Source organism: Myotis myotis, unplaced genomic scaffold, assembly GCF_014108235.1.
Source record: "Myotis myotis isolate mMyoMyo1 unplaced genomic scaffold, mMyoMyo1.p scaffold_m19_p_17, whole genome shotgun sequence".
NCBI classification, from domain to species: domain Eukaryota; kingdom Metazoa; phylum Chordata; class Mammalia; order Chiroptera; family Vespertilionidae; genus Myotis; species Myotis myotis.
This window is the reverse complement of record NW_023416321.1, coordinates 39,868,801-39,879,919: the sequence shown is the minus strand read 5'-3', so window position 1 is coordinate 39,879,919 and position 11,119 is coordinate 39,868,801. Positions and strand designations below refer to the sequence as shown.

At 45.0% G+C, this 11,119-nt stretch overlaps 1 pseudogene; it reads right to left on the bottom strand.

The window, feature by feature from the left end:
* Positions 1 to 5,199: 5,199 nt before the first annotated feature.
* Positions 5,200 to 6,915, bottom strand: LOC118671549 (annotated as a pseudogene).
* Positions 6,916 to 11,119: the final 4,204 nt, after the last annotated feature.

Below are 11,119 nucleotides of genomic sequence, written 5' to 3'. Positions count from 1 at the left end.
CTATAGTCCAAAACATTTTCCTACGCTTTTTTAAAAAAGTATTTTCTGACACTGGCATTAAAAAAAATATATATATTTTATTGATTTTTTACATAGAGGAAGGGGGAGGGAGAGAGAGTTAGAAACATCCATCAGCTGCCTCCTGCACGCCCCCTACTGGGGATGTGCCCGCAACCAAGGTGCATGCCCTTCACCAGAATTAAACCTGGGACCCTTCAGTCCGAAGGCCGCCGCTCTATCCACTGAGCCAAACCAGTCAGGGCTGACACTGGCATTTTTGATGTGCTTAAGATAGCTGTCTTGTATGTTGTCCCTCAGTCTGGATCTGTCTGTTTGCTTGTGATTAGATTCAAGGTAAACTGTTTTGGGGAGAATACAGTAAAACCTCACTATAACAGACTAATTGCGGTGAGAGGTGCTCATTAAAGCCAAAAAACCTGTTACATAATAAAGGCGGTTTCTGAATGCATATGTTAAAAAATGGACAAATTAGTTAACCTGTTTTTACTTCTGTAGACAGGTTTGTGTAATTAAAATTAAGTATGTATGAAAAGTTTAATTTCACAGAAAAATTTTCTATATATATTATTATAATTTTAAACTTATCCTGAATGGGTATACTGCAGTCACCAGTCACTACGAGTAAACAGATGCACACGCTGGGGCCAGGCTTAGTGCAGGTGGGAACATTGGCTGCCATGTGTTAAAATTGCTGCTGAGCCCTAGCCAGTTAGCTCAGTGGATAGAGCGTTGGCCTGCGGACCGAAGGGCCCCTGGTTTGATTCCAGTCAAGGGCATGTACCTCGGTTGCAGGCTCCTCCCCTGCCCAGGACCTGCTTGGGGTTCGTGCAGCAGACAACCAATAGATGTGTTTCTCTCACATGGATGTTTCTCTGTCTTTCCCTCTCTCTTCCACTCTCTCTAAAAATCAATGGAAAAATATCCTCGGGTGAGGATTAAAATAAACAAACAAAAACTGCTGCAGAAAATCGTCATGAGACAACAGAACCAATTACCACACACAATTTAGTGTAATCATGTGCTAATCATTCACTGACCAATGTTTGCAAGCGGTGATTCTTGCATTTAAATATATAGACTATAGTTGCAGATATGTGATATTTATTTATGTTGGTGAAATTACTACATTGTTTTTTCCAACATATGGCCTATTTGCTAAAATTTGTTAAAAATAACAGTGAAATAATAACAAAAAATAACCTGTTAATTTAATAATAAGCACATCTTGGTTAAAAGCATTTTAAAATTAACAGGGTGTTAATTTTCACATATGACGTATGGATCAGAAATTTTGTCCGTTAAATTTAAAGTCCATTAAATCGAGGTCCGAAAAATCGAGGGTTTACTACATAGGTGATGTATTCTTCCTACCTCATCACTTCAGGTGGCCCTTAGTGGGCTACATTTGATCACTTGGTGCAGATCTCTCTGTTGTAAAGTTATTTTTCCCCTTGGTAATTAATACATCTGTGGGATGATGCTTTGGGATCAGGGAAGATTCTACTCTCAGCTTTTTTTTTTTTTTAAAATATATTTTATTGATTTTTTACAGAGAGGAAGGGAGAGAGATAGAGAGTTAGAAACATCGATGAGAGAGAAACATCGATCAGCTGCCTCCTGCACATCTCCCACTGGGAATGTGCCTGCAACCCAGGTACATGCCCTTGACCGGAATCGAACCCGGGACCCTTCAGTCCGACGCTCTGTCCACTGAGCCAGACCGGTTTCAGCTGCTTTCAGCTTTTTACCAACTGTGCATCGATGACAGTCTGCGCATGAATCGATTATCGGTGGTTACAAAATGACACTTTTTTCCTAATTCTATTATTCCTTCTACATTTATTAGCTGGCAGCATTATTCTATAAATAATAGCTTCCCCTCTTTTCTTTTTGAGTATCATTATGAACTCATGAACTCTTCTTTAAATTAATTATGTTGTAATTTATCAGTTTTCTTTTGAATGTTCAAATTGCCCAGATTTGACCAATGTAATCTGTTATTTAGCCACACAATGTTTTTTTTCTTTATTGATTAAGGTATTATATGTGTGTTCTTATCCCCCCATTGCTCCCCCCCCCCCAACTCATGTCCTCACCCCCCTGGTGTCTGTGTCCATTGGTTAGGCTTATATGCATGCATTCAAGTCCTTTGGTTGATCTCTCCCACCACACAATGTTTCTATGCCCAGAATAATTTCTTATATATTTCCCACTCACAGTTAGGAATTGAGAAAGGGACTCTGTAAGTTGGCGACTTATTCGGAGTCTTCTGAGAAGTCTTCCTCTTCCTGTGGACTCTCAACCCAAAGTGAGACTTTGAGTTGGGAGAAGGAGATACGTCTGAATTAAACTGTGCATTAGTGTCACCCAATTCTAGTCCTTATCGCCTCTATTCTAGGCCTCCCATACCCTCTGCCATACTTACCCTCCTGTTGGGCATGTCTGTCCTCCTCTCTATTTATTTACAATGTTAAAGAGTAGCAAGTGGCCTGCCTCTTCTACCTACTCAGGGAACTCCTTTGCCACTGATTGAATTCTCTGTGTTTCCATTTATAGGATTTTACCTAGCTTTGTTCTGCTGCCTCTGCCAATTTAAAAATAATATTGAGACTGTGGGCAAGACAATCAAACTGCATTTGACACTGAATGTCTGCCAAACACACACTGTGGTGAGTCGGAATTGCCTGATAATAAAATTAAAATTTTTTATTTTATTTGTTTTAATTTATTTTTAATCAATGATAAAATTTTAAACAAATAATGTAACTGCATTATTATTATTATTATTATTATTATTATTATTACTACTACTACTAGAGGCCCTATGCATGAAGATTCATGCAAGAATAGGCCTTCCTTCCCCTGGCAGCTGGCACCGGCTTCCCTCCGTCACCCGGGACCTGGGTGTTTGCTCCGGCTGGAGCCACCTTCTGCCTTCGCTCCGGCCCTGCCACCCTCCTGGAGCTCCCTCCACTCCCCACGCCCCCATAGCAGGCGTCCCGTCCACCCCGGCCGCCACCATCTTTGTCACATCAATTTGCATATGCCCTCCTTATTGCCTGTGGGCGCCGCCATCTTTGTCACAGAGTGACGGTTAATTTGCATATTCTGTCTTTATTAGATAGGATCATTATTATTTTTGTTACTCCTCACATGAGGATATTTTTTCTATTGACTTTTAGAGAGAGTGGAAGGGAGGGAGGGGGAGAGAGAGGAAAAGAGAGAAATATCTATGTGAGAGAGACACATCGATTGGTTGTCTTCCATGTGCACCCCAGCTGGAGCTGGGGATTGAGCCTGCAGTTGAGGTACATGCCCTCGACCGGAATCGAACCCAGGACCCTTCAGTCTGTGGGCTGACACTCTAACCACTGAACAAAACTGGCTAGGAAGATACATGTTTATTTTGTTTGTTTTTGCAATTTTATAAAAAGAGGACAAATGATACTATTCTATGAAAGTTTTATTTGGAACCTGAGAGTTTCTAGTTCCATCACAGAGGCTGCTACCCAGCCCTTCTCATGGATGGGAGGGCTCTTGTGTGCTTAGACTTCCAACTCCAAACGTGCTCGGAAGCTCCAGGCTTTCCACCCACCAAACACTCGGTTGCTTTTAAGTATTTTTCTACATATTAGGTTATTGGCACCTACTTGGTAACGTCCAAAATGTGCTTTCCTGCCTGTGCAGTGTGAATACGGTCTCTGTCAGTGATCTGGGCACATCACAAACGATGACGCTGCTACTTAGATAAAGACAGCACTGCTTATTTTTCAAAACAGTGTTTTGGCCAATTATATTACTCCCTTCTACCCCAAGGGTGGGCAGGACATGCATTTCAGTCTCCTTCCACAGCTGAGTAAAAACACGATCAGAAAGTGCTAAGTGCTATCCGCTGTTGCCCAGGTCTCTGGCTCCCAGTTTTGGGCGCTTCACAAGCTCATGTTCCTCCTTTTTCAGGGCCCTTACCTCTCCCCTGACCCGCACCACCCAGCTGTGCACTGGTGCACTTGACCTTCACACAGTCAGGAGCTTTGTATGGGTCCCCAAGTAAAGCTGAAAAGAAAAGAAATGACGTGAAATGAAAGCCAAGTAGGCATCTGACAAGAGTTGCTTTTTCCCTAATGTATTTTAGGGCCCCAAGTATTATTCCATAGATTTATTGAACATTCCTATTGGCACACAACCCGGCAAATCTCAGTCTACATCGCAGATGCCTGCCTAAATGTAAGCAAAGAGCAAGGGTGGACATGGTGGTTTTTTCTGTTGACAGCCTTCTGTTATGTGGGCTGGGATATGTGGAATCAGGAACCAAGCTAAAGAATCGGTGGGTAGATGGAGAAGGGCGTGTCCAGATGAGGACCTGTTAGCAGTGGGTGTTAATCATGGTCACCTGTGATGGTAGCAAGAGCACGGGCACCCTGCGGAGATGGAGAGAGGAAGCCTCAGGCTCCCTCTGCGTCTGAGGCAGGACAGGAAGGGGTATGTGAATGTGAGGAGTCACAGTAGATCTGCAGAGGGTCTCACTGAGTGGGGTCTTCTAGCCTTGGCTTTTTATTTTATTATTACTATTATTTTTAGCTAGCCTTGGCTTTTCTTCAGTACCGGGCATTTGGCCCTTGGGGACCAAGGGACTAATCCTCACTATGGTTACTGTAGTTCACACTATGGAACGTTCTGAGTAAATAACCACTTTTTCCAAAGAAGCCTTTTGTTGTGTTGCCAGTGATAGGTTTAAGTTGGGGCTCATTTTTCTTCTCTCTAACTGGCAGTCAAATGCTTGCTGATTCCCAATGTGTTCGACTGGGGTGTATGGCTGTGGATGGACAAAAATCTGTAACATGAGTTTTTCATGATCAAAAGTGATAATTGGTAGGTGAGGAATTATAGGCCTTGGCTGGGGAGCTCAGCTGGTTAGAGTGTCACCCCATATGCCAAGGTTGTAGGTTCAATCTCCGGTCAGGGCACAGGGACATACAGGAATCAACCAATGAATGCATAAATAGGTGGGACAACAAACTGATGTTTCTCTTTCTCTCTCTTTCTTTTTCTCAGAAAAAATCAGTAGAGCTCTGAAGGTTCCAGTGCCGCCCTGAGAAATGCAAGGAGCCAGCCCGAATGTGTCCTGCCATTCGATGCCTAGTCCACCCCCTCAGCGCCCACCCTCCCTGGAGGTAACGTCTAAGCATCCTTGATGGCCAGCTCCCCATACTGCTCACCAACAGTGATAGGGCCTCCAGGGAAGCCCTCAGGCTTCTGAGGCCCTCGATCTCAGCCTGGAATTGGCTGATGCCCTGGTTCTTTTCAGAAATGTCAGTATTCATGCGATGCAGGTCATCCCGTGCTTCCCAGCCAGTGTCTGCAGCTCGTCATACTTGATCTGGTACATGATCGCAGCCTCAGCCCGGCTGCGGTTGGGGGTCTCCATGTCCTGGGCCTTGACCTGGGCGATGATGCCATCCAGCTCCAGGGAGCGGTTGTTGTCCATGGACTGCACCATGGATGTGTGGGAGGTCTGGACTGCAGGCCATGAATCTCCTCATACAGCTGCCTGTAGAAGTTGATCGGATCGGCCAGCCCTTCCAGGAGGGGCTCCAGCTCTGCCTTGCTCGTGTAAGCTTCATCCACATCTTCTTCTTCTTTTTAAAAAATCCTCACCTGAAGATACTCTTTCCATCGATTTCCAGTGAGAGTGGAAGGGAGGGAGGTGGCGGGGAGAGAGAGAGAAACATTGATGTGAGAGACACATCAACTGGTCACCTCCTGCGCATGCTGTCACAGGGACTGGGGAGCCTGTAACGGAGGTACATGCCCTTGACTGGGGATCGAACCCAAGACCCTTCGGTCCATGGGCTGACACTCTAACCACTGAGCAAACTGGCCAGGGCCATCCACATCCTTCTTGATGAGGACAAATTCATTCGCCATCTCTGTGCGCTTGCTGATCTCATCCTCGGACTTACTCTTCACGTCCTCCACCAGCCCCTGCATGTTGCCAAACTCTGCCTCCAGCCTCAGCTTGTCCTGTGCCAGTGTGTCCAGCTGCCGCTGGAATTTGTTGATGTGGCTCTTGAACATGTTGTCCATTGTACTGCGAGTCGTCTGCTGCTGCAGGAGGCTCCGCTGGGTCTCCAGTATCTTATTCTGCTGCTCCCGGCTCCGCACCTTATCCACGAAGGAAGCAAACTTGTCGCTGAGGGTCTTGATCTGCTCCTTGTCCCGGTGGTGCACCGCCTGAATGTTGGGGTCCACCTCCAGCTTCAGGGGCCTCAGCAGGTTCACTTGGACAGCTGTGAGGTTCCCCACATTATCAGCCCTGCCGTAACCCCCAGCCAGACTCACGTTGGCATCCAGGCCAGCTGGTAGCCGCTGCCCACCGGGAAAAGCCGCCGTTGGTGCTGGGCCCACTCGAGCATGAGGGGCTGGTGAAGGCCCCGGGGGGCTTGGGGGTCTCCTGGTCACTCTTGTGGATATCATGATGGCCGGAGTGGAGGTGAGGAGGCTGAACCACACAGAGGTTCGAGAAGGGGCCAAAAAGCTGCTTCTAGTTGGTGTGATTTAACTTCCGGGATAAAAGAAGTGAGGAAAGTAAAAGCACCCTCCAAGGGTGCCTGTGAGACTAAGTCTAAAGGGGACCGATGGGAACTGCTTCTGTCGAGAGGAAACTGCTTCTGCCCAGTTGGTTGTGCATTTTTTACTCTGCGCGAGGGCACTCGGCCAAGGGCCAAGGAAGTGAGTGGGGCTGAAAGTCCTGCCTGTACTCCAGGCCAAGCCACATGCACAGGTCTCCCCAGACACATTGTGGGCATTTTAAACAGACACAGGGAGCTTCGAAAAGCCCAGCGTGCAGGGCTCGTCTTCAGGGCCCAGGTCTGCGGTGATTTTGCTCATGAGCATGGACCCATGTGCCCATTTAGCCCTAATGAGACCGGAGCTACATGTGAAAGACGGAACGGGGCATGAATCACTAATTGTCGGCATGCGTTTACTTCCAAAGGGCTCTCTCCTGTATTTCTGGCATGAGAGATGCTCACCCAAACGCAAGATGGAGGTAAATTTGAGGAGGATAAAGATGGGACAAAGCAGGGGACACACAGAGCTCACATTTCCCTGTTTGTTTGTTTTTTTAAACTCAAATTCAAATATTTCCTTCATTTAACTGTTTAGAAAATGTACAACTGCTCAGCAAGACATTTTATAAAAACCGAAAAATGCTGTAAGTAGCAATTAATGTTCTTTCACGTAAGATGATGACAAAAATTTTCACTTAAAAACAGAAATTAATCATCTTAGTACTACAAGTTTATTAAATTTATAAGAAAAGATTCTCAAAGTAGGAATCTTCTATTGCACACAAAACTGTGATTAGGGTTTCCAACACAAGGTGTCTCCAGGACTGGTCTCATTTAGCAGTGCTCAGGCATCTGTTTAGTTGTTTCTACAAGAAGCAGAACCTCGGTGCTGACCTCTGCTAGCTGCTTCTGAGCCCTGTGAAAATGAATAGACTGTGTCAATTTGTCTGCTATGTCCTTTACAGTTTCTTCAATCTTCAGTTTATACTCTTCTCATTCACAGTCTTCTACCATATGCATTTCCCTGTGTGTTTTGAGGTTTACTGCTTTTTCTTTCCACTTCTCTTTTTTATCCTTTAGTTTTTTGTATTTCCTTAGAATTGAGTGCTTCCACTGCTAACTCCTGGTGAGGGGTCTCTTCTTCATCCAGATGTATACATTTTGAAGAAGGTTGCAGTTTTTCCATAAGATCATCATTATCTCTTTCTACATTATCCTTTTCAGATTGACATATTCTTTCTTTAAAATGATGCCATTTGTTTAACTCCTTAATTACTACATTCAACATAAGAACATGCTTTTCACTGTCAGCATTCACTATTTTTATGACATTCTGAGACTGATCTTGGATATTAATTAGTCTTCTTTCCTGTCAGCGTTGTTTTGAGCATGATCCAGTTGCTGTCAAAGCAATATATTTTCACTCTGCAGGTGAGATAGACTCTCCGATGATGATTCCTGTTTTCCAATGTCTTATTTACTTTCCTTGTTCCTTTTAATACGGGTGGTGTTCAATTTCCTTTTCTTGACACTGTTTTTGGCTGAGGTCTCTTTCTAGACTTTCCAAAACCAGTGTCCTTTCTTTGAGAGCATCTCCCCTACATTCTTTTTTTTTAAATATATATTTTATTGATTTTTTACAGAGAGGAAGGGAGAGGGATAGAGAGCTAGAAACATCGATGAGAGAAACATCGATCAGCTGCCTCCTGCCCGCCTCCTACTGGGGATGTGCCCGCAACCAATGTAGATGCCCTTGGCCGGAATCGAACCCGAGACCCTTCAGTCCGCAGGCCGACGCTCTATCCACTGAGCCAAACCGATCAGGGCAGCAAGTTTTAGCTCTCTTTTTGATGTCTGACAATGCTCATGATCCTGTACAGCAGTAGCCAGCTTAGACCGGTATGATTCAACCTCTGCTTCCAGTCTTCCTCTGCTTTGTTATTCATTCTCTGGTTTACAGTTGAGCATTGTCATCTCAGCCGTCAGAACTTCAGGCTGTCCATTATATTGAAATATTGTTTTTGTTAATGTTTCCTCATTCAGTTTTGTCGTCTTGTGAAGATGGTCATTCTTTTCTTTGACAACTGCAATGTCTTCAAAATATTTTTTCCCATTTCCTGGGTCTGATTTTTTACTGTGTCTAAGTCCAGTCTTAGCTTGGCAATTTCATCCTGCAACATCTGGGATTTTCATGCAACAGGCATTTTTCTTTGTCAGAACTATTAGAAACCTCAGAATTCATTTTCTTGTGAGCTATTTCTATCACCTTTGTATTGCAAAAGTGTTTGGTCGCACTTCCATCCTGTACTATTCTAGCGTTCTGTTCGTGAGAAAGTTGCCTCTGAGTGTAATTTCGCTCTTCTACAGCCTCCTCCTCTTATACAGTCTCCAGTTCGACGTCTTACGTTCTAATGGTTGTTCAAGTTTTGGGTTCATTCGAACTTCTTTAATGGAGTGCTTTCTTTCTTAAATGCACCCTATTTTTTTCAGTTCCTGCGAGCATGTCTGCGGCATCCACTTACTCTGCTGCCATTTGTAATCCCTTCCCTGTCGGTTTTTGAGGAGGGACGTTTCTGGAGAAGGCGGCCTCGTTGGCTGAGGACTGTGCTTGGACCTCTCAGTTCATCACAGGCAAGAAACGGAGCAAAGCCTAAGGATGAGCTTTTCATCAAAATGTAAATGATTGGGAACAATTTGTCTTATTGATTTCAGAGAGGAAGGGAGAGGGAGAGGGAGAATCATTGATTGGCCACCTCCTTCACACCCCCCCCCCCCCCCCCCCCCGCCCTGTGGAGCAAGCCTGCAACCAGGTCAAGTGCCCTCCCTGGTGACTCCAACTGTGATCTCATGGTTCTCAGGTCCACCCTCAACCACTGAGCCACACTGGCTGGGCTGAGGCCCTGTTTTTTACATATCGAATCAGAGATCCTTAAACTAGTTTTCTAGCCCAGCCATAAATGAGACTGATGCTTGCACAGAGGCCTCCGTTCTCTGCAGATTCTGCTGTTACTGCACACCACTTTATGCCAATAATTAAACCAGTGAAAGGCATCAGGAATACCACTGCCTTTCCCTCCAGATCCGCAGGCTTCAGTTTCCCATGGTTCTCATCCCCGGGTGATGGACTTGAAACTCCGCTAAACCAGCAGCGACAGTCCCTCTTCCCCAACAATGGCATGGGAAGGCTCATTTCTCACGTTATCCCTTCTTTGAAAATGGACTGCTCTGGGGTCAACGTGCACCTGGCCTATGGCAAGCTCATCTGCAGAACAGGCCTCCTAATGAAGCTTCAATGAGCAGCAAGAAGGAAAGGTTTCCAAGACAGAGTGGACTACAGATCAATGGAAAAATGAGAGCGATATCAATGAAAGGACGGAAGCCCAGGGTGGCTGGAAAGGGCAGGAATTGAGGGAGGTGAGGACCGCTCCCCAGACACTGGACCTGGACTCAGTCAGTTTAGGACATGCCATGAGAGCACCCAGGCAGGAAGACCCCGGCCGCCTCGTCTGAATCTTGTCTTGACCATGTGACTTTGGCTAAGACAATGACCTCCTGCTTTGCTCGTTTAGAGAATGGTGCCACTGCTCCCAGGGTAGACGAGAGGGCCTAACTTCCAAGATAGATAAATTGTACATGAAAATACTAAGGCTAAGATTCCATAACACATCAGATCCAGGACCTATAAGCTATTCACCTGAAAGAGTGGGGTTTTAGAGTAGCAGTGAAGCATAGTTAGCTATTCTTTAAGATACAGTAGGTCCTCGGGGTTACGTCGGAGATCTGTTCCTATGGCGAGACGTAATGCAATTTTCGCCGTAAATCGGAACCCACCTACATAAGCACCTATCTCGCTCACATGGAGCGCATACACAGCAGTAATGAAGTGAAAGTAAAAAAAATTTAAAAGGTAACAATTCCTGACCTTCTGGTAAATAAATAAAAAACATAAAGCACATATGTACATACATCGAAATGACGGAACTTTTTTTTTTTTATAAATGGAGATGGCCACAAAACGACATACGTGGAGTCTGATGTAACCCGAGGACTGCCTGTAAATTATTGATTTCAGAGAGGAAGAGCGAGCGAGAGAGAGAAACATCAATGTGAGAGAGACACAGTCATTGGTTGCCTCCTGCATGTGCCCTGACCAGGGCCAGGGATTGAACCTGCAACCCAGGTGCGTGCCCTTGAACAGGAGTTGAACCTGGGACCCTTTGGTCCATGGGCCTATGCTCTACCACTGAACCATACCAGAGGGGCTGGGTCGGTGGGGGAGAGGGGCAGGAAGGGGTTGTTTTATGTTTAATAAAGTGATGTGACATAAAGTCCATTTACATTTTTGGGAGCATTTTCAAAATTGCTTAACTGTAAACAATAAAATATGTCTACATAAGAAATGTCCAAACCCGTAAAGAATTTTTATGAGTTTATTTGAGTCAAACTGATGACAAACGCCAAGAAGCAAAATTTCAATGGATTGGGGAATGTTCCAGAGAATGGCAGTTTTGCAGTTTATTTTATACATT